General features: G+C 42.8%; 1 pseudogene across 7 annotated transcripts; it reads right to left on the minus strand.

Moving 5' to 3' along the window:
- Positions 1-9886: 9886 nt before the first annotated feature.
- On the minus strand, positions 9887-14222 carry LOC306804662 (gap junction beta-6 protein pseudogene; annotated as a pseudogene). 7 transcript variants are annotated; one of them, XR_013777901.1, is made up of 3 exons: positions 14110-14218; positions 13890-13926; positions 9887-11764 (listed from the first exon to the last, which is right to left on the minus strand). The product of XR_013777901.1 is annotated as a gap junction beta-6 protein pseudogene (transcript). The 7 variants fall into 7 exon arrangements; XR_013777902.1 differs by having other exon boundaries at positions 13890-14010; positions 14136-14200; XR_013777903.1 differs by lacking the exon at positions 13890-13926 and adding an exon at positions 13982-14064 and having other exon boundaries at positions 14110-14171.
- Between the last annotated feature and the right edge of the window lie 6990 nt (positions 14223-21212).

Consider the following 21212-nt stretch of genomic DNA (forward strand, 5'->3'; position numbering starts at 1 on the left):
CAGCCCCTCTCCTCACCCGCGAGGCTCCCAGCGGATTGTCCGCCTGGATTTTAAAATGTTTATCACTGCGCAGATGACCCATCCCACCTGCGCGGGATTTCCCGGGAAATAAAAGAGTTTTGAGGATAGAAGCGTGAGAAACCCCTCCCCGTCGCGCCTGGAGCGGGAGCCGCTCTCAGCGGGATGCGCTGTGCGTGCCCCGGCACCGCGCTGGGAGAGCGCCGCACCCCGGCCGCCGGGTGCACGGCCCTGATGTGTGCGGTGTCACAGACACCTGAGCGAAAGGGGAAAAAAACCCACCCCGGCCGCCGGGTGCACGGCCCTGATCCGTGCGGTGTCACAGACACCTGAGCGAAAGGGAAAAAAAAACCCACCCCGGCCGCCGGGTGCACGGCCCTGATCCGTGCGGTGTCACAGACACCTGAGCGAAAGGGAAAAAACCACCAAAGCAACCGAACGAGGGTGCGGCTCTTCACCAAAACGAGGTTTTCTCTCTGAGAGCAGATAACCTTTGCAAGTGGTGCCTGTGTGTCCTGCATGTAGAACCCCAAAGGATCACCAGCCCCTCTTTTCCTCAGGCCCCTCCTGAGTCAGCTGTCAAGCTGTTAAGCGCAAAACTTTCAGAAAAAAGGAAAAACAAAACCCCCTCAAAAACAGAGATCAGTTGTCATTGTTTTGAAAGTTTTTATTTAAAAGTACGTCTTGACATTTTCAACATAAATACTAAAAAATACTACTATCACCTATATTGTGGTTAGGCTTTTGTGTGTTCTGTAGTGTTGCCCCAGGGAAAGCAGAACAGCCACACAGCCCGGGCAGCATCTAAAGCAGAGTGGGAGGTGGTTCTGCTCAAAGCAGGTGGAGGGAGGTGACTCTCCCCTGCTGCTCTGCTCTCATGAGACCCCACCCAGAGTGCTGCCTCCAACTCAAGGGGACCTCACCATGAGAAGAATGTGGATCTGTTGGAATGGGTCCAGAGGAGGGGCATGAAGATGATCAGGGGGCTGAAGCACCTCTGCTATGAAGGCAGGCTCAGAGAGTTGGGGCTGTTCAGCCTGCAGAAAAGGGTCTAAGGAAACCATACAGCAGCCTTCCACTTCCTAAAGGGGCCTACAACAAATTCAGAGAGGAACTTGATACAAGAACATGTGACTCGACATGGAGGAATGGCTCAAAACTGAAAAGGGGTAGATTTAGATTCGATGTGAGGAAGAAAGTCTTTAGTGTGAGAGTGGTGAGTCATGGGAACAGGTTCTCCAGATAAGTTGCAGCTGCCCTATCCCCGGAAGTGTTGAAGGCAGGTTGGATGGGGCTTTGAGCAACATAGTCTAGTAGATGTCCCTGCCCTTGGCCAAGGCAGTTAGATCTAGATGATCTTTAAGGTTCCTTCCAACCCAAACCATCCTATGGTTCTATGAAAGAATGACTTAAAGTGGCATGATGACTCAGTGAGTTGATGACTCAACAACTCTTCATCAGTAATATATGAGTTTCTCTTGATGGCTGTTCTATAGAGCTGGAAACAGAACCACATCAATCATTCCCAAGGCTTTATCTAGTAAAAAAAATCCAATAAAATTTTTGAGACACTGAGAGCTGTGTGTGTGCAGAGAACTGTTGAGAATCTGAATCTGACCATGCCCATGTTCTTGTATTCTTGCACTGCTTGATTGGTCCCCGTAAATATTTCAGCTGTAAGCACTAGAGAGTAAGATCTCTGTTGACATTAAGCACTAGAGGTGGCACAAGGACAAATGACTGGTCAGAGATGGGTGATATATCTGAAACACAGTGCTGCCATGATTGTAAATGTATCACAGGGTTGATCCTGAAGCATTGGGGCATGAGAGACTGTGTTAGGGCATAGGATGAAGTCCCAGCAACCACACAGTAACTCCTAACATATAAACTTTCCTCATGCAGTGAAGTCTCTCAGCTTGTAAGTTTTAATAGCATGATGCACTGGGTATTTCTTTGGTGGCTTTTTCACTCTCTGTAGGTTTCAAGTCATATTTCCATCTATCTGATCAAATTGGCTTTGACATCTGTTTTTTTAAGAGAAGTATTCTTACTCAGGAGGGCAGTGAAATTCTAGAGCATCCTTTTAGTAGTGCCAGAGAAGGTTTTTATGGTAGAATCCTTTACATTTCAAACTAGGAGATGCTGATGCAGTGCCTGCCTGCCATGGGACTACACCCATCAGCTAAGAATTTCCTTTTCGAGAATTCCCTTCTGTGTTCTTACAAGAAGAGGTTTGGTCTGTCAGCAAAACCCTCTGGGTCATTTATAGAAAATAGGGCAGGCAGGGATGCAAAATCCATGGGGAATACTTGAAAGAAGCAGTTTTAATTGTGAAGAACCAACCATGTACTGATGAAAGCCCAAGCATGAAAGCATGTTGAGGACATATGACTTGTTAGTCATACTCTAGAACAGGAGGATCTGTAGCCAAACAAGTGTGAATAGAAAAAAGTAGTACTGGACTCCTCAGGGAGTTTATTCAGAAAGAAAACAGGCTCAGATTTAGTTAGTGGTGTTCAAAAGTGTCTCTCCATGTGGAATTTCTGACAGAAGGATTCTGCTAGTTTCCTCACTTATCTTTAAAGAAGCACAGCACTGCTAGTTCTCATTATGCTTTAAGGGTTCTCTTCATGGGCATTAACACTAGACAGCAACACACAACTTAAGGTGACATTTGAATTTTTACGTTAAAATGCACACCAACAGTTCTTTCAGCCTTCCTTAAATTGACACAGAATCACAGAATGGTTAAGGTTGAAAGGGACCTCTGCAGATCATCCAGTCCAATATGCTTGCCAGGGCAGGGTTACCTACAGCAGGTTACCAGGAAGGTGTCCAGCTGGGTTTTTACTGTCTCCATAGAGGGATTAATTATCTTCTCTAGTACTGTCTTTTTGTCTCCCATCCAAGCCCTCACACAGGTGACAACTCCTGTTGTGCATGTAGACAGACATTTAGCAGTACATGATTTGGCTGGGACAGAAACAAAGTGCATTCAGGAAGTGGGGAGACTGAGGAGTTAAGCAAGTATTTTTAACATTAGAGGAATTGGGTTTTCATTACAAGGTACATGGAAATAAAATAAAAAATATATGCCAAGCTTTATGAAATTATAAAAAGGTCTCATAAGCAGATATTTCTTGATTAATCTTAGTCTGAACCTGAGCTGCTGCTCAACAAGAAAAATAGACTTTTTCAGATCAGTATTGATCTAAGACAGTGTTTTACCCCTTGCTATTTCTAATTTAAACATCTATTTTGAAGTACAGAAGAGGATTGCTGTTATGTAACTGTGCATCCAAACATGGTCTGGTGGAAAGACCCTAAACTGTGGTACATGCCTTCAGTCATAAGCCATGCCAAAGTGACACATGGCTCAGCAGTGCTGATAGCATTTTACCCATAGAGTCAGCCAAAACAAAGAACTACAGATGCCTTCAGTTCAGCTCATTGAGGCACTGTGCAGTATGTCAGTAAAGAGAATTGTGCTTGACATGCCACTGCCCTACAGAAGATGGCACTACAGATATTTAAATTCTGGGAAAAGCTACCTTCAGAGGCACAGTTTGAAGCAAGGAGATTTTAATCCTTCTGTTTTCTACATGGATGTTTTCTACATGGATGAATTGAAGAACTTTAGAATTAATTAAATAATAAATAACATGACAATAAAAAGACTGAAATTGTAGTTTGATCTCATATTATGTACTAGTTTCTATTATTGTATCAGTTAGTGATTAGTGTTCTGTTCTGTATGACACTACAGCTATCAGAGAAGGCAGCATAAGAACTGGTATCAGGAAGTATTTTTATTTCTAGTTTTATAGGACAACACTGTGACTTCTTGTTTGTGGGAATGGAGGCAATGGAAGACTAAATATCTCGTCCTTGGTTATATTGTTCTGAGAATAGCACTGAGACTCTAGGCTGGTGTTTCACCCACCAGAACCAGATTCCTCTGGTCCTTTCTGGTTCTTTCCTTTGGAAACATGGGAAATCTCCTCATACTACAAGAAGAACAAGAACAACAAGAACAATAAGGACAACAAGAACAATAAGGACAACAAGAACAATAAGGACAACAACAACATAAATCTGAATGTTCTGGATGTGGAAGAACATTCATCTTCATGGAATCAAAAGTTCCATGTAAGATGTAGTAGAGGAAGAACTATGACTGTACAAGCCAGGCATCTGTTAGGAGGAAGAATTAAAAGAGAGACACAGGACATGCAGAATCTTAAGAGGAATTATGCCTGCTATCATTCTGTCATGGTATGATACTATTTTTTTTCTGACACCACAGACAGAAACATGAAAAAAAATATTGATGTTTGAAACACATTGATTCCTGCCACAACAGGAAATCTGGCAGAAATCTGAGCTGAAGAAAGCAAATTTAAAATGCAGCATTCAAATAGTTCACTGCTGAGTTAGTGAATTAAAACAACTCATACAAAGTTTGAGGAAAGATTGTGTTGGAGCAAGGAAGAAGATGGCCAGTATCTGAGAAGCTGGGCCAGTAGAAAGGAATAGGGGGCATGGAAGGTACAACAGCAAAGGGAGAAAAGGCAGTTAAGATTTTTGCCTTTCTAGTAGCAGCCACTCAGGAAAACACAGCCAGAGGCTGTTTGAATTGCAGCATGTGTAGCAGCAAATAAACTTCATGTTTCCATTCCCTCCACCCCTTCCACTCACTCCCTACAGCTCTTCTTGCCCAACACCATGGCTTACTGCTCCACAGTCTTGTCAGTGTGGAAGTTCATATGGTCTCCTTGTAATGAAGAGCAAGTAATTAATCCATCTGAAAAAAAATCCAGCAAAGCAAAACATTTGTTTCTTCATCAGGTAAAACAGTGGGCCAGTCCAGTGCTGAGCACAGCTGTACAAACAACTGTGCTGGCTCAGTGCAGGTCCTGGGATTGGAGGCACCGTGTTGAATGGGTGGGAGAGAGATACAGACGGGATAAGAATGAGCAGGAAGGAATGACATCAGTAGTAATGCCCTAAACTAGTATTGCCAGTGGGCAATTAATTGTGCCAAACCACAACCAAGGCTTCTAAACAAGGATGTCCTTTTCCATTGTGTTCACGATAAGAGCAAATACAGTATGTTTTACCAGGAATGTACCTGGGCGTCATGGATGATGAATTTGTAAAGGTCTGAAATAATTACTGCCTTTCACAGAAAGGAACAGCAATAGGCATCTTGCTTTAGAATAGCAAAAACCATATTATGTAAGGAAAATTCCTCTACAAAATTCCAACTGCTGCAGGATGTGATGGTCTGCCTTTGGAATTAAAGAAATCAGTAGCCCAAAATGGCATGCCATTGGTGGGAAATAATCTCCTGGCTGCAGGCCAGGCTTCAGTGAACTCCACCAACGTCTGCACATATAGTAAAATGGGCAGCAAAACTGAACAGTGATCAAAACTGATTTCTGCCAGTTGGGAAAATGCCTGTTTTGTGAGACACACAACCAAGGCATAAGGAGCTTTTACTAACTGTGCTGAGAAAAAATATAAATCCATCACCAATTTCACTTATATTAATTGGAATTTTATTTACTCACAATACCACTTCATATACTTAGGTGGAACATACTATAGCACACCCATGTCTTATTACAGTTGCTAAAAGCACAAAGCTATCATGTTGACAGAGGTCATCCTGGACAAACCCTGCACTGGCAAATAGACTTTTGGGTGCTAACAAGACTGAAAACTTAATTTTAAACATCCTGGTTTTGACAAACCTTGAATGCATACCAGTATGATGTCAAGTCAATGATGTTATTGTGTCATGTCCCACGGGTGGTCTTCCACAAGCTCCAGCTCTTCTTTACAAAAGAGTTTTTCTTCACAAAACTGTTCTTTGCTTCAGGTCTCCATCCGACAGTTTTGCAAGTGCTTCATGTTTCTCAACAGAAGCACTTAGACCTTCCTACCTGCCAAAACTGCTATTGTTAAACCATTTCTCCCTGTGATAAAGATCTTATTGAATCCTAAGCTTATTTTCCCACTTGCCTGCAGCTCCTCCCAGCTGCAGAGTTTATCCCATTTGGTGGATCCTGATGCTCTGACAATGAATCATTAATAACAATTTACTGCAATACAGAAAAGCTTCTATCATGACATAGGCAGAAGTTATGCCTGGCAAATCCATGTTGCAATGTCTCATTCAGTCTTCTATCAGATAACAGCAAGGGAATGATTTAGTCAATTTGTGTCTTTGGGCACGTGTGTGTAAAGGAATAGACTGTCGTTTTTTGGTTTGTTTTTTTTATTTTATTTGTGCTGGACAGATTGTGGAAGCTGTTTAATATCTAGGGCAGGGACATGACAAACTGTAAGCAGACATTACACTAATGATGCAACCTACAATAAATTTGAAATCTTTACCACGCAATAATTATATATTTTTTCTGGCAGCTGTTGTGATGATCTTAGCAAACAGTGCTTGATTAAACTGTTCTGATTCCTGTGAACATGACGTGGTTGTCACCTTTGTCTTTCAATTGGGAAAACTCAGGAACAATGATAGTCAGGGTTGGCTCTGTGTACCAGGACTGCTATTATACTTTCCAATCAAGGGAAAGAAGTCTTGTGATGAAGGAAATGTTGATAGTTGGATACCAAACAGATAGCAAGTTTTCCAATCATCACAACAGAAGTGCAGCATTCCTCCTGCTAATATGTGGATTGCTGAGAGGTGTTGGAGGAGTTCTTATATGTTGCCATAAAGATTGAATCTCCACAGAAGATTATCTGCTTTTAAATCCTATTTCATTATCTCAACTTACACAGTTTTAAGCCTGTTACTGTCTTTCCCAGATGACGTGTCTAAATTGCCATAATTGCCCAGACAACAGAAAATATACATCTTGCATAAGTAAGTAAATCTGCCCAGCACAGCTTGCCCATTGAAAAATGCCTGGTGCTTCAGACCAGTGTGTCTGCACCACACACTACAGTATTCCTTTTCCTGGGGACTGTGCCAAGCTATGACCAAAATCCTGGTTTTTAGCAGCACACAGAATATATGCTGCTGTTCAAAACACTCATCTACAACCTGCAGTCATTCATGGCTTAACTCTGCAAGTTCACTCAGTTCAATGAAATCATACTGATGAAAACATACCTCATACTGATGCTGTACCACTCCTTTACCACAAAGACTTATGCAAGCATCTGTCAGCCTGGTGATATTCTTGGAGAGGATGTTTTTAGTAGATGGACAATTCAAATAAAATGGATCTGGCTATTCAAATACATAGAGCAGAAGATAGATGTGAAATAATCTCTGAGTTGGTGGCAGTGATTAAACTGTCAGAAAAAGGAAGAAGATAAGTGCAATGATGTTATCAATTCTGACATTTAAATCTACAGTAAGATGGGGGGCCAACCATAGCAAGAGCAAGGAATTTTCTCAGAGATGAAGAGTCTGAGACGTGACTTGTTTCCACATCTGGGCCTTCCAAGTAAAAGATCAATGTATTTCCAAGCCTAGGTTAAAAAGACTTTCTTTTGATGGCTAGAAAACTTTGTATGGAAAACAGCCAAGTCAAAGCAGAAGCTTTATAGAAGAGAAATATAATTCCTAAGAGAAAATTACAGTGACAAGCTAGGTTGCTCAGATGGGGACAAAAGTGTAGGCACCTTCTGAACTATCTTAAAAGTCATTACCATTAGTCTTAGCTCATTAAGCTTCTAAGAGTTACCATTACTCTTGCCACTGTCTGCAAACAAGTTCAAATGATTGAGTAGATAATAAGATGGTGAAAAATCAAATGACCCTGTAATTAACTGTCAGGGTAGTGGCTGTCCTGAATATCAGAATAGGTGAACAAAAATACAGTGCAATACTTTGAGTGTGATTTTGCTGTGGGGTAAATCCCATTAGCCTAATTTTCAGGTGAGGAAATTATAATTACAAAAAAAAAAAAAAAAAAAAAAAGATTAATTTTCACCAAATTAATTTTGCAAAGTGATCTTAGCTGTTCCTTAGTGCTGCAGTACACTTTTTGGAAAATAAAGTAGCTTTCAACAGAGTTGCTATTTTGAATTGAACCTCCACAGTAGTGGGATGCACTTCTCTATATGGACCATATAATTTGTTTTTTATATTTGTCCTATCAGATATAAAATAATTTAGCACATTGACTTATAATAAATGTAAACAACTGAAGGATATTTTAATTTTTGTTTAAGAAAACCTTCAATAAAGGTACTTCTATATCCACAAGTTATAAGTACAGAAGATCTGTACTTCTAGTTTCCTTTTTAACACTCCCAAGGTAGTTAGGATTTTTTCTCTGTCTGGGTCCATGAGTCACAAATGAAGTTTGCTTCCCCTCATCTCCTTACTCTTCTGACAAATATGTTTGCAGTTTTGGTTTCAAGGTTTTGGGTGGAAGTTTAACCTGATTGAGTCAGTGGTGATTTTTCCTGGCAATTTCAGTCAAAAAGTAATTTCAGCCAGTCCCATTTCTATACTTCCCAGTTCTAATACCACATTATTAGACACTTTAGGTCCTGGCCATGCTGGATACTGAATGATGAGGAATCAGCCTCTTCTACAGTCATGATCTTAGATTTGCTGCTTAAGTTTTCAACAAAGTTTGCAATCTTTATTCTGAGGAAAGCCTACAAACCAAGTACCAGATATGCAGACACTACTAGTGCATTTCAGGAAAGAACATACACAATTTCAACACAGCAATATATTTTAATCTGTATGAAGCCCCTCTGTAGAAGGTCAGGTATGCAGTGTGAAAATAGATGCAATTCCCATGTTCCTATAAAGTATCTGATTTTTTTTTTCACATACAAAGCAGCTGTTCAGTCAAATTAAATATATACAGATTTCAGAGCCATCATTGCCTGATGCTGCAGTTCAAGATCAAAGACCTCTCTTGGCTACATCCAAACACTTTCCCCAGTTCTTTTTTCCCTGTCTGATTATCTGTTTGCCAATCTGCTGTTTTAAGATAACTTCATAGGGTTAGTGTTAAGTTTTGCTGTGTTTCATTCCAAGATCCAGCTAAATTCAAAAGTAGGGATGAAAACAAACTCTTTCCCTATGGAGCTGGCTGCAAGGCTGTTAGCATATTTGATTTCAAGTGGAGCACATATATGACCTTCCACTATGAGCTCAGGAAACTGAGGGTAACATGCAGTGTAACCAATGGAAACACCAACCTGCAGCAGAAAGCTAAAATCCTTACATTAGCCCTTGGCTACTGAGTATAGTATTGGTGCATACATTTTCCATTATGATTTATTTTCATTAAACACATTAGGCAACACAGCACATACAAGTAATACAGAAAACAGATGCCACAAAACAGCTTTAATTATAATTTCAGAAAAAAAAAAATCTTGTTACGAAAGAAATGTAATATTAGAATACTGGGACTAGTTTGCTTTCTTTGTACATGGAACAATGCAGGAACTCTATCAAGCACAAACCTGGTATGTCCCAAAAATGTGTTCTTTGGAGCTGAATTAAGGATGTTTTCACAGTCCAAGTTTTCAGTCCAGCTCATTATGAATGACCTTCTTTTTTTTTTTTTTTTTTTTTCATAGTTCTGAGGATGGTGTTTTTATGGTTTTCTTGCTTCCCTCTTAGATGACAGATTTCCATCTGCAGTCAAGTTGTAGCACTGGATGCAGCTCACAAGCAAGAGAAGCCTGTTTATGCTCCACTTCCAGTGCACATTGAAGGGTCATGGGTCTTAATTCATGCAGCATTGTTTACTCCAACAGTAACAAATTTAAATGTACAGCAAAAGATGAATGCAAATAGAGAAGCTGAGATAGTGCTCATTCATTTTAGGGAAAAGCCAGTTATTAAAGGTTAGGTCCTTTGCTACTTTAGCTCTGCAAGCTGTCTGTAATTCCTGCTAGACCAACTCTTAGGAAAAGGCATGGTGATTTAATCTCACAATGTGGAATGTCAGAGACTGGGAGTGGTTTGCTCAACTCATTTGAAAGGCACCTCAGACAGGGGGAAGTTTTATGAAGAAAAGCTAGATAGCTAGATAGAAAAAAAGGAGCAATGGAAGGAGCACTAGATAGCATGCTGTAAATTGAAGCACTTCTTTTGGATAACCAGCAGAATGAAAAAGCATTTTTAATTGTTTTTTTATTGAAAAAGGAAAGTTTTTAAAGCATACAATAAGCTTACCACCACAGTCAGGTGGTAAAACACCTCTTCATCACTGTACTGAAGTTCTTCACAACATATTGGAGGAGAACAAGAGGAGAAGGAAGACAGTTGCACTTCCTCCACCCTCTCAGAGGTGACAATCCCTTTTTCATCTGATCAAGAGAATGAAAAATTAACTTAATTCCTCCCACTGCTGTAGTCTCTGTGACTATGAGGAGGCAGCATTGCCCAAATAGCATTCACAAAAAGTTGAGACTGGCTACCCCAACCCTTAAGGAAATGCTTCTCAGTGCAGGCAAGAAGATGAGAAGAAAAAAGCATGCTGGTGCCCAGCAAAGCTGATAGCATGCACTACCAGAGTATCTGTGTTCCTACACCATGTTCTTGCTCTCCAGATTACTTAGAGAGGACACAGAGTACAAACACAATCACCTCCTCCTTCTCAAAAGCTGTGATGTGCCCCAAAAACATCCTCTACCCCATTTTTAACCAAAAACCTTTGATACTGTTTTGCCTTTGAGCCAACACAGTGTGTTTGTGATTCCTGGATCTCCTCTGGGCACTAGAGCCTTCTCTGGTCCTTTCCACTCCCACTATTTGAAGAGTTAACTGTCCCAACAATAGAATCCCAGCATAAGCATACTTGGAGAAGCTGGTGCCAGAAGGCTGCTCTAATTGTGGATGCAGGAATACTGAATAACCTTATGATGTTTCAAACCTGCCTCAGCATCAGCTTCCCAGGGAGGCTATCAGTTTTAAAACAGAAAATTTATTTTTTATCCTTTTCCTCGAGTGTGAAAATATTGTCTACTGTTTTCTTACACCTAAGAAAGTTTAAGGGAAATGGGGAGCCAGTAAATCCTGAAACTGAGGACTTATTTCAAAACCGTTGTTTTCCTGGGTTCTTTCATGCAAATTTTTATCACTAGGTAGCACAACTCAGCCAGATTCAACACCATGCAGATCCCAGATACAGCAAGCATGAAAATAGTAAAAGTGGTTTTCTCAGTGGGCCGAGACACAAAACAATCCACAATGTTGGGGCAGGGCCAAGCGTCACACTTCACCAGGCGGGGCATCTGGTAGCCATCGTACATGTAATAGAACACATACATGAAGACAGCTTCAAAGATCAGTCTGAAAAAGATGCTGCTGGTGTATGTCCACCACAAGGGCCCCCGAATGTGAATCTTTTCATTTTTTAGCTGTTCAATATCAATTTTGTCACTATTTTTGAGCTGCCTTTTCCTCTCATGCCTGGTGTAAGCCACATGCATGGCCACCAGCAGCGCAGGTGTGGAGACAAAGATCAGCTGCAGGGCCCAGAGTCTGATGTGAGAGATGGGGAAAAAGTGGTCATAGCAAACATTTCTGCAGCCAGGTTGAAGTGTGTTGCAGACAAAATCTTGTTGTTCATCTCCCCAGACTCTCTCTGCAGCCACAACCAGGATCATGATACGAAAGATGAAGAGGACTGTGAGCCATATCTTCCCAATACTGGTGGAGTGCTTATTTACACCTCCTAAAACTTCCTGCAGAGTTCCCCAGTCCATCTTTTCTGTGTCCTTTTACCTGCAGGATGACACAATACACAGAATAGTCATTTTTCAAATGGTGAAAAATCAGCTCTAGACCTGTGAAAGAGAAAACTTCCTAACAGTCTCTCCAGAGCCACAGGCAAGTGTAAATCACTTTCATTTATCTCACCCATATGTTTATGAATCCAAACAACTTGTTAAACTCTCTTCTTCCATCAGTTTATGATGGGACAACCATACCTCAGTATATTACTCAACAAGGCTTTGGGCAGAAAATAAGTACATCTTAATGCAGTTCCTTTGTACATCCTCAATGCTCTCCTTCCCTTTCTGTGGTTGATTCAGTATTTTGCCTTTCAGCATACTTTCCAAAGCAATAGAAATTACTATCATTGCATGAGTTAAGCCACATCTAGACAAAATAGAGACTTCTCTATCATTTTTTACAGGATTTCTTTGCCAACACCATAGCCCCAGAAGGCCGAATTGCTTTCTTTATCCTGGAGGTAAGTACTACTTGGCCTCCTTCAGCAGAAGTCCTTGCTCCACCCAGACACCTCCAGAAGGCCTCAAAGTCTTTCTGCTGCAGCTCAGACAAAGCCCTTCATCTCACAAGTACAACGTTTGAATTTGCCAGCACTGGTGAGAAGCCTCAGCCAGCTCTGTCAGGGCTGCATGCTTATATAGCACAAACCAGCAGGCAAAGGCAGACAGAGCAGAGCCTGCCCTTCCACATTCATTGCTATGTCATCCAAGAAAGGAGGCAGAGTCAGAGTTGAGAAGAGAAAGCCCTCAGCTAAAGAGTTTATGTTGATTTTCTAGATGCTATCACACTCCAGCAAAATACAGAAAGTCAAACATCAGAGAATCCCTATTTCAGCTTTCTTTCTAGCCTTAAAAACTAAAATCCACACTCTTTGCCCTTTTGAAAGTAAGTTTTGCTGAAGTTTGGACTTTAGTCTCAGGGCTCAGCTTTCACTGATTGCAGCCATTTGGAAACTATCACTGAAATGGACAAATCACTTTGAAACCCGAGCTGAGAACCTGTATAGCTGGTCCATCATCTCTCCAGGCCAGACTGGGAGATCCACAGAGTCCATGAATAAAAGCTCCTCTTGGTGCTAGCTGCACTGTGGGAGAGCATGGTATCTTGCAATGCAGCACTGGCCAAAGTTCACAAAAATCTCTAATTCTTACACAGGAGAGAGGGAAAAACAACTTTTTACCCTGGTGTGCTTACATCCCAACCAAACGTGCCCCAACACATACCCTTGGTACGAGGGCCTAGCTTGTACGGGCAAGCCTGGAGGCAAGAGGGAGAGGTCAGATTTACTGTGATGCGGAAAGCTGAAATGGGGTAAGGCAAAAAAGAAAACAACTTTGAGAAGATGGCTGGAATTCCTGAGGCTTCTCATGCTTTGTCTCTGCTGAAACTGGCACAAATTTTACACTGACCTAACATGCAGGCTATGATGAGATAGCTGCATCATTCTGGTAAGAATTTCCTCAGGTCTGTTGCAAAGTCATTAAAATGAAGCCAATGAAACCTTCGCAAGCAGCTAATCAGAATTGAAGGAAAGTCCGGGAAGTTCATACCGCTGAGCTGAACAGTCTGTATTCCAAATGCCATCTCACCTTACAATTCTGAACCAAGGCTGCAAGTTTTGGGGTGAGAAGGGAACTTTTCTCCCATTCATCTACCGCTACTGAAACACTGCAATTAGCTTTTAGGGAGCCAATCCACCCGGATGCCCAACTTGCCAACCAAGACACCATTATTGCAAACCACTCCAAATCCCCATTCTGGGGTTAGTAGCTGGATCCCAGCCTCTCCCTCCCTGCCGACCTTTATTCCGCCGAGTTCCCTCGCGGCTGCGAGCCGCCAGCGGAGGGAAGCGGCAGCATTGCCGTCCGTGCCTGTCAGAGGCCAACGCAGGCAAACGCCGGCTTTGGCTCGGGGTTCCGACGGCTCCTGCCGGGACGGGCTGCGCGGCCCGAACGGGCCGGCCCAAGCACGGCTTGTATCGCCTCGGGGCCGCGGCGTGCCTGCCCCAGACCTGCCCAAGCCCAAATCCGGCAACGAATCGCCACCCGCTCACAGACTAATCCCAACCTCGATCCCGATCCCACCGGGGCGGCACGTGGGAGCCGCTCCGCACCTGGCACGGCTGAGCTGGACACGAGGCAGCCGCTCGGGACCCTCACCCGGCACGGCTGAGCTGGACACGGGGCAGCCGCTCGGGACCCTCACCCGGCACGGCTGGGCTGGACACGGGGCAGCTGCTCAGGACCCTCACCCGGCACGGCTGGGCTGGACACGGGGCAGCCGCTCGGACCCTCACCCGGCACAGCTGGGCTGGACACCAGGACGCCCCTCGCACCCTCCTGGGCAGGACACGCGGGACAGGCGCGCCACGCTGCTCCGCTCCAGGTCCCGCTGGCGCCTGTGGAGCGGGCGGCCCCAGCCTGTCCGGCCCCGAGTTTTAAGGTCCCTCCCCGTTCACCTGCCGCCGCGTTTGACCCGCCCCCGCCGGTTCCCCGCTGCCCGCGGTGGGAGCGGGGCGGGGCCGGGCCGGGGCTGCTGCGGACGGAGCGGGGCTGGGGCGGTGCCCCCGCGGGAGCGCCCTCGGGATGTCCGTGAGCATCGGGCGGAGCGGACCCGGTACCCGGCAAATACGCCCCGGCGCCGGGATTGATTCCCAAGTGTTGGCAGAAAACATGTCCCTGGGGGAAATCAGTCCCGCGGGACACTCCAAAACTGCCACCGAGCCGAGACAGCGGGGGGTAATCGTCACCTTGAGAAATTTTGGATAATGGCCAGATAAAACGCAACTCCCACTAATTTTCTCTAGGATGAGGCAGAGCTGGAGAACAACACCTCAGAGAACCCTCTTAGAAGACCCGAGCTTGGAAGACAAAGAATAAGTAAACTAGCTAATGAATTGATAATAAAAAATTTATCTGCGTACCCAGATGTCGGGATAAGGGCATCACTCTGGTAAGGGCAGGATAGAAGTAAGATGCTCGGTTTTCCTTTGACAAGGAATTCCGCACAAGGCTTCACAGCCTTGATTTCATTGCTACTGCGCAAAGGGAGTGGGGATTAAAGTTGGTTTTGTGAGAGAAAGTAACCTAGCAGGAAGTATAAAGAGTGACTCAAATCAGAGTTACTTGCCATGCAAAGATCTGTCACTGGGTGTTATTTGTCTGGTGATTGAGCTCTGTTGTTCACAACAAAAAAAAATAAGAAAAGTTTAATCTTATTATAGTACTCTTTAAGTCCCATCTTTAATGAAAAGTTCTGTGGACAAACTCCAAGCCAGCCAGGTATGAATTGCGTCAGCACTAGATGCTCTTACTTGGGCACTGCTTGTAACATAGAAAGTATACCCAGTGTTGCTCTCAGGCTCAGGTTAGCCTCGCACAGTCTGCAGTTCATCCAAAGCATCCATCCAAGAATTCTATTAAATGATGCTTGATTACAACTTAGTAAAGAGTCTTGGCTTTTCAAAACACTGACAAAAATTCCCAGCAGAAATGAATGCTGTGTTAAAAAGGATGTGTAGGGAAAATAATAGAAAGTTGCTTGAGTATATAAAGTACTGCTGAAAATGCTGTGTTTGTTACTGTATATTGAAATTCTGTATGTTACACTTAGCACTGAGCCTGGTTTTGTGACACGTGTCTGGAAGTAGAAATCTTTCATCAGTAGGGACTTAAATAACATTTAAACTTGATTAGTAATTTGTATAGATAACAAAACTCAGACTTGTGTGTGAATCTGCAAAACTACAGATTAATTTGGCTTTGCTCTCAGAGCTTTAGAAAATTAAATTGGACTTCACAGAATATTCTGAGTTGGAGGGGACCCACCAGGATCATGGAGTCCAGCTCCTGGTTGTGCACAGGACACCCCAAGAATCACACCATGTGCCTGAGAACACAAACACTTATTGAGCTCTGTCAGTCTCAGCGCTGTGACCACTTCTCTGGGTCCAACCACCCTCTGGGTGAAAAACCTTTTCCTGATATCCAGCCTAAACCTTCCCTGATACAACTCTAGGTCATTCCCTTGGGTCCTGTTACTGGTCATCAAAGGGAAGAGGTCAATGTCTGCCCCTCTGCTTCCCCTCACAAGGAAGCTGCAGACTGCAATGGGGTCTGTCCTCAGTCTCCTCCAGGCTGAACACACCAAGTGACCTCAGCCACTCCTTGTATGGCTTCCCCTCCAGACCCTTCACCATCCTTGCTGCCCTCCCTTGGACACTCTCCAATAATTTAATGTCTCTTTTATACTGTGGCACCCAAAGCTGTCCCCAGCTCAGAGCAGAGCAGGACAATCCCCTCCCTTGCCCAGCTGGCCATGCTGTGCCTGATGCCCCCCAGGACAGGGCTGGCTCTCCTGGCTGCCAGGGCTCTGCTGCCTCATGCCCAACTTGCCACTGACCAGGACCCCCAGGTCCCTTTCCATGGCTCTGCTCTCCAGCATCTCATTCCTCAGTCTGTCCACACATCTGGTTGAACCATCCCAGGTGCAGAGTCTGGCAGCTGCTCTTGCTAAACTTCACCTGGTTGGTGATTGCCCAGCCCTCTGATTTGTCCAGGTCTCTCTCTATGGTTGGCAATCTTACTTAGTATCCCTTCCAGTCCTGCATCCAAGTCATTTATTAAGATGTTGGAGGGCAGAGGATGGAGCCCAGTGGAACCCCTTTAGTGACAGGTCACCAGTGTGATGTCACCCCATTCCCCAGAACCCTTTATGTCCAACCCATGAGCCAGTTGCTCACCATGTTTGTATGACGTGTTTATCCAGCTGTGTGCTGGACATTTTGTCAAGAAGGGCACTGTGAGTGTATTAAAAGCTTCACTGAAATCTAAGATCTTTAAATAATTTAAAAATAAACATCTGGAATAGTTAACTATTTAGTTAACAAAAAACTGTGTTTTATAAAATGGTACCCAGGTTTGATACATAGTAATTGCAAATGCATAGAAGAAATTCACAGCTTGCATTGCTCAATACTGCTGCAGCATTTTTCATTTACAACCAAACAAATTCTATGTTAAAGCTGCGTGCTATTCTTAGTTTCCTTGATTTTTGTTTACTTGTTTGTGTATGCAATGCTTTATTTGGGAAGGAGAGGGAAGTGCTAGCAAGGAATTCTGACACAGCATAAATCCAGGGTTGCGAGCTTGTTGCATACACTTTTCTTAACACCTGTTTCATTGGCAGGAGGTGCAAAAGACAAGTTTTAACAACTCTGGAATCTGTAAAGGCTCATTTGTAGGGAAGGGATAGCATTGAAGCCAGTGAATGCTACCAAATGTTCACGTATATACAAAACTTTGTTTCTTGTGGGTTGTAAAGTAATGCGGAAATAAAAGCTTTATACAAATAGGAAAATAAATACTGTTGTAACTTCCTCAACTCAGAAACAGGTTTTAGCTTATCTCAGGAGAGCAGAAATCTTGGCATCATCTGCCAGTAATGCCCTATGGCTTTCCAAAGACTGTCTCCTTCTCTGCATTCAACAGCCCCAGGCACCTCCAGAGGCTCTGTCTGGATCTACACTTTTAATATTTTTAATAGCACTTGTTTCACTCTCTGCTTTGCCTAACTATGTTTTGATGTCACCTCTATATGGCTTATATAAATATTTAATATTTATCCCCCATATACATATATATATATATATATATATATATCCATATGATCCTGGAATAATTAACTCAATAGCTTAATTATGTGTGGTGAAAGAGAAAAAAAGTTTCATTTCCAGAAAACTTGCTCTTAGATAATTTCACTGGAGTCCTCACCACTGGGAGTAATAGCTAATTGTCTTTCCCTGTTCATCTTCTTAAAGAGTGCATAAACTTCTATTATATCCTCTCCTCATGATTTTTACTCTGCCCTGGAAGGCCTAATTTATTGAAGCTCCATGCAGGAGCTCTTATATATCTTTATTATTCTCATCACAGCTTGTGATGTGTGTCATTTTTACAAGAGCAGTCCAAGCTCCTGCACAGTTTATAAATTCATAGAGCAATGCTTCCTGTGGCATTTGCCATATTTTTCTAGTAATTCCTATTTACTTGTTTTCATTTTTCAGACACATTGTAACAATAAATTGACTTTCTCATGCTCAGTCCAAGGTTCTTTCTCAAGCATTTTTAGAAATTAGTATAGTACCTCTTGGGGTACATATATGCCCATATACTTGAATAGGTGTGTATTGAACTAATTTTCACACTCTGTATTAGTTTGCATCAGCAGATGCCCAGGTTCACTTGCAATTTTATTATCCTGTTACACTGGATAAGATCTGCTATTCCTCATGGCCAGGATTCGTTTTGACTATCACAAAGCACCATTTTTATAATACACAAAGATTTTGATTTTTGCTGATTCATATATGTAGCAATCTCCTTATTCACCACTTCTGCTTCAAATGAAGCTCTTTCAACACCTAGCAGCTTACTCACTACTAGTCGTGCAAAATTGTCATGAATCAACTGGAAATGCAGCTATAGACTCAGACCACACTTTGACAATAGTTTTCATTTCTTTGAGGCTGGATTAAACATGTTACATCTGGATTTTTTGCACTAACATCAGCAGTAAAAGCACCTTCCTGGTTCAACTCAGCATGTGTAACCAGTTTGCCTCTGCTGTTCAAACACTCATTTTAGTCATTATATGACCAAAAATACTGTACTTGCTTAGCCCCTGAGCAAATAATTTTGTTCGCTTCAATATCTTTATGTGCATACTAGTGTGTGAAATAGACACCCAGTCATTTTTATTATATTCACTTTAATTGCCCTCCCAGCCTTTTATTTTATAGAAAAGTGTCTGAAGTGCTGTTGGCAAGGTCTGGCTAATACAAGTACATGGTTGTAGGAGGTCAAATCCATAAAGTCTTAGCTTCCATGCCTATTACTCAACATTGAATTCCTAAAGCTTACAGAGCCACTGTACAGAGTACAGCTCTGCCTACTCCATCTCCACATAGAAGTAATGGGCTCATGTGTCATTTCAGGGAACATTTTATTTATAAGGAAAAAACTTTCATTGTTTGACATAAATACTTTATAGCTTTGTCATATTTCAGCCTTTTTTATAGTAAAATGTTAATGTGATAAAAATATTGCTGTGGTTTATGTTGTAGGAGGAGGGTCAGGGATTGAGAGGCTGCTCCGTGTGTGAAAACAGCACTCGGTGCTTTGTAAACTCAACTTGATGAAAGGGCTGCAAAGATGCTGGTTTATGTCAGTGTTGCAGCACGGGCATCAATCCCACGATCATTACAATCTCCGAAGGTTTCTCTGCCAGAGTTCTCAGGTTTGCCAGGAACACTTTTAATTTTTGATGCTTATCTGAGGAGGTTTTGTCCTTCTCTGCCTCTTGGAGAACATAGAGATTAGAAGAAACCCGCATTAATTAAGTTATTTACAGATAAGGGTGTGAAGAAGACAATGAGAGATATCAGTGGCAAATAGTCAAGGCTGGGTAGAGAAATTGCTTAAAAGATGGGATGATGGAGCTTTTATGGACAGCCATAAAAGCTGCTAAATACAACGGGTAGTGCCAGTGAAGACCGAGGAAAGCCGGGATGCCAACAATGGGGAAAGATCTGATTTTGCACATCCCACAAAGAGAAGGGAAGCGTGGGGAGCGTCATGATTAAAATTTCTGGTGTGAGTCGTTGAACCCAGTGACAGAAACTCAAAGGGGATGGTGGGGAAGCAGGCAGTATCTGAGAACAACGTGTGATTCCTCCATGGAAATTGAGCTGGATTCACATCTTTTGCATTGCTTTAATTTAATCGGAATCAAGTGCGTTCTCTTGTTCCTTTTGTCAATATTCAAATCGTTGACTACGTGACTGATACAGCAGTTTGCCAAGGTCTGAAATTTGTGTCCTGAATCAGATTAAAAACAAGAATAGGATGATTCAGTAACCACCTGGTTGCACCTATGTATGCATCATATTAACCAAGTCATTTCTTGCATGCAAATATTTAATGGGAAACATTTCCTCTTGCTAAACTATTCAGAGATAAAGGAGTTGAGCTGGGAGTTGAAAGGAGTTGGGAAGGAAGAGTCAGGAGGAACTAAAGGGATACAGTTGAAATCTCATGCTGTTAACAAAATTAAGAAAAGTAGTGACTATTAAAAAGGGCTTTCCAGGCAGAAGCTATGGCCAAACCCACACCAACAGGTTTCTCCAAGCGATCCGTGCTGGGTTATAGCTGTGCCCTGGCGGTCATGTGTCAGTGTGACTCTCACAGTCAGCGAGAATCGAGAATCCCGGAGCCCTTTGGGTGCTATTCCCGTGCCCAGTGCTATTCCCTGGAGCAGTGCCCGTGAGAACATGCTTGTGAAGTTGTCTGGGAAGTACTCAGGCTGTGCCCCAGGACATACGGACAAGTCAGATTCTCAAAAGCCGACTCTTTTTTCATTCCTTAGGCTTTCTTAATTCCCCACTTTAAAATGTTTTCCTGGCAATTCAACTATTGTGAAACACCTGACACAAATTCCAGCAGATGGGTGTTTCACGTGTCAAAACCAAGATCCTCTCTTCATTTGTGGGTATCCAAGAGCAAGAGCTTCACTGTCACTGAGGGCTGAAAAAAATGTAGCACATTGTAAGGGGGTTATGCACACATTTGGAGAATGCTCAAAATCTGCTGACTTTCAGCAGCTGTCTATATTCAGTGCAGGAGATTAAAAAAGAACACAGGTGACAAAGTAAGATTGTTATGCTGACTGGGCAAAAACTACAGCACCTGAAGAGCTCTTGGGCACTGAAGCACACAAAGCTGTGTGCAAAGCTGGAACTGGTGCCCCTGTGCAGAGACAGCACTGGGAGAGCTCCTGTCCTGACAGGAACCAAGCAGGCAGCTGCATGCTCAAGCTTGACTGCAGTTGGTCAATGGGCAACAATTTGGAGCTGAAAAGTTAACAGAAATTATGCAAGGCTCTATGTGAGGCTCTGCTTTGTACAGGAAATAATAAAGGAAGCTGAAGTAGGCTTCAGGAAGACTTGTTTGGCAAATGACTACTAAGTATGTAATAAAAAAAGGATATACATCCATGTTACACACCGCCTTGTACCTAAGAGGGAAATGTTACCAGCAGGGTGGGGAGTGGTCAGCTTGCTGGAATGGTTCTGCTGACCTGAAACAACCAGACACAAAAACAAACAGCAAAGTACACAAAAATGCTGTTGAGCTGAGGGCAGTTTCCTTTGTCAGAGGAAGGCAGATCATGCTTGTCTGGGGTTTGGGGGATGTGGGGCCAGACTACAACGTAGTATTGATGCTTAGAAGGACTCCTCTCTGTTCTGTGGTATAGACAAACTCCAGACTAGCAGCAGCACAAATCTCAGATAGTGTGTTTGGTATGCAAAACCTCAAAAATAAATACATGAGTTAAGCCAGGGAAAATATTAGATGCCTTGCTAACATTACAAAACAAA

This window comes from Erithacus rubecula (genome assembly GCF_903797595.1).
Source record: "Erithacus rubecula genome assembly, chromosome: 1".
Lineage (NCBI taxonomy): Eukaryota > Metazoa > Chordata > Aves > Passeriformes > Muscicapidae > Erithacus > Erithacus rubecula.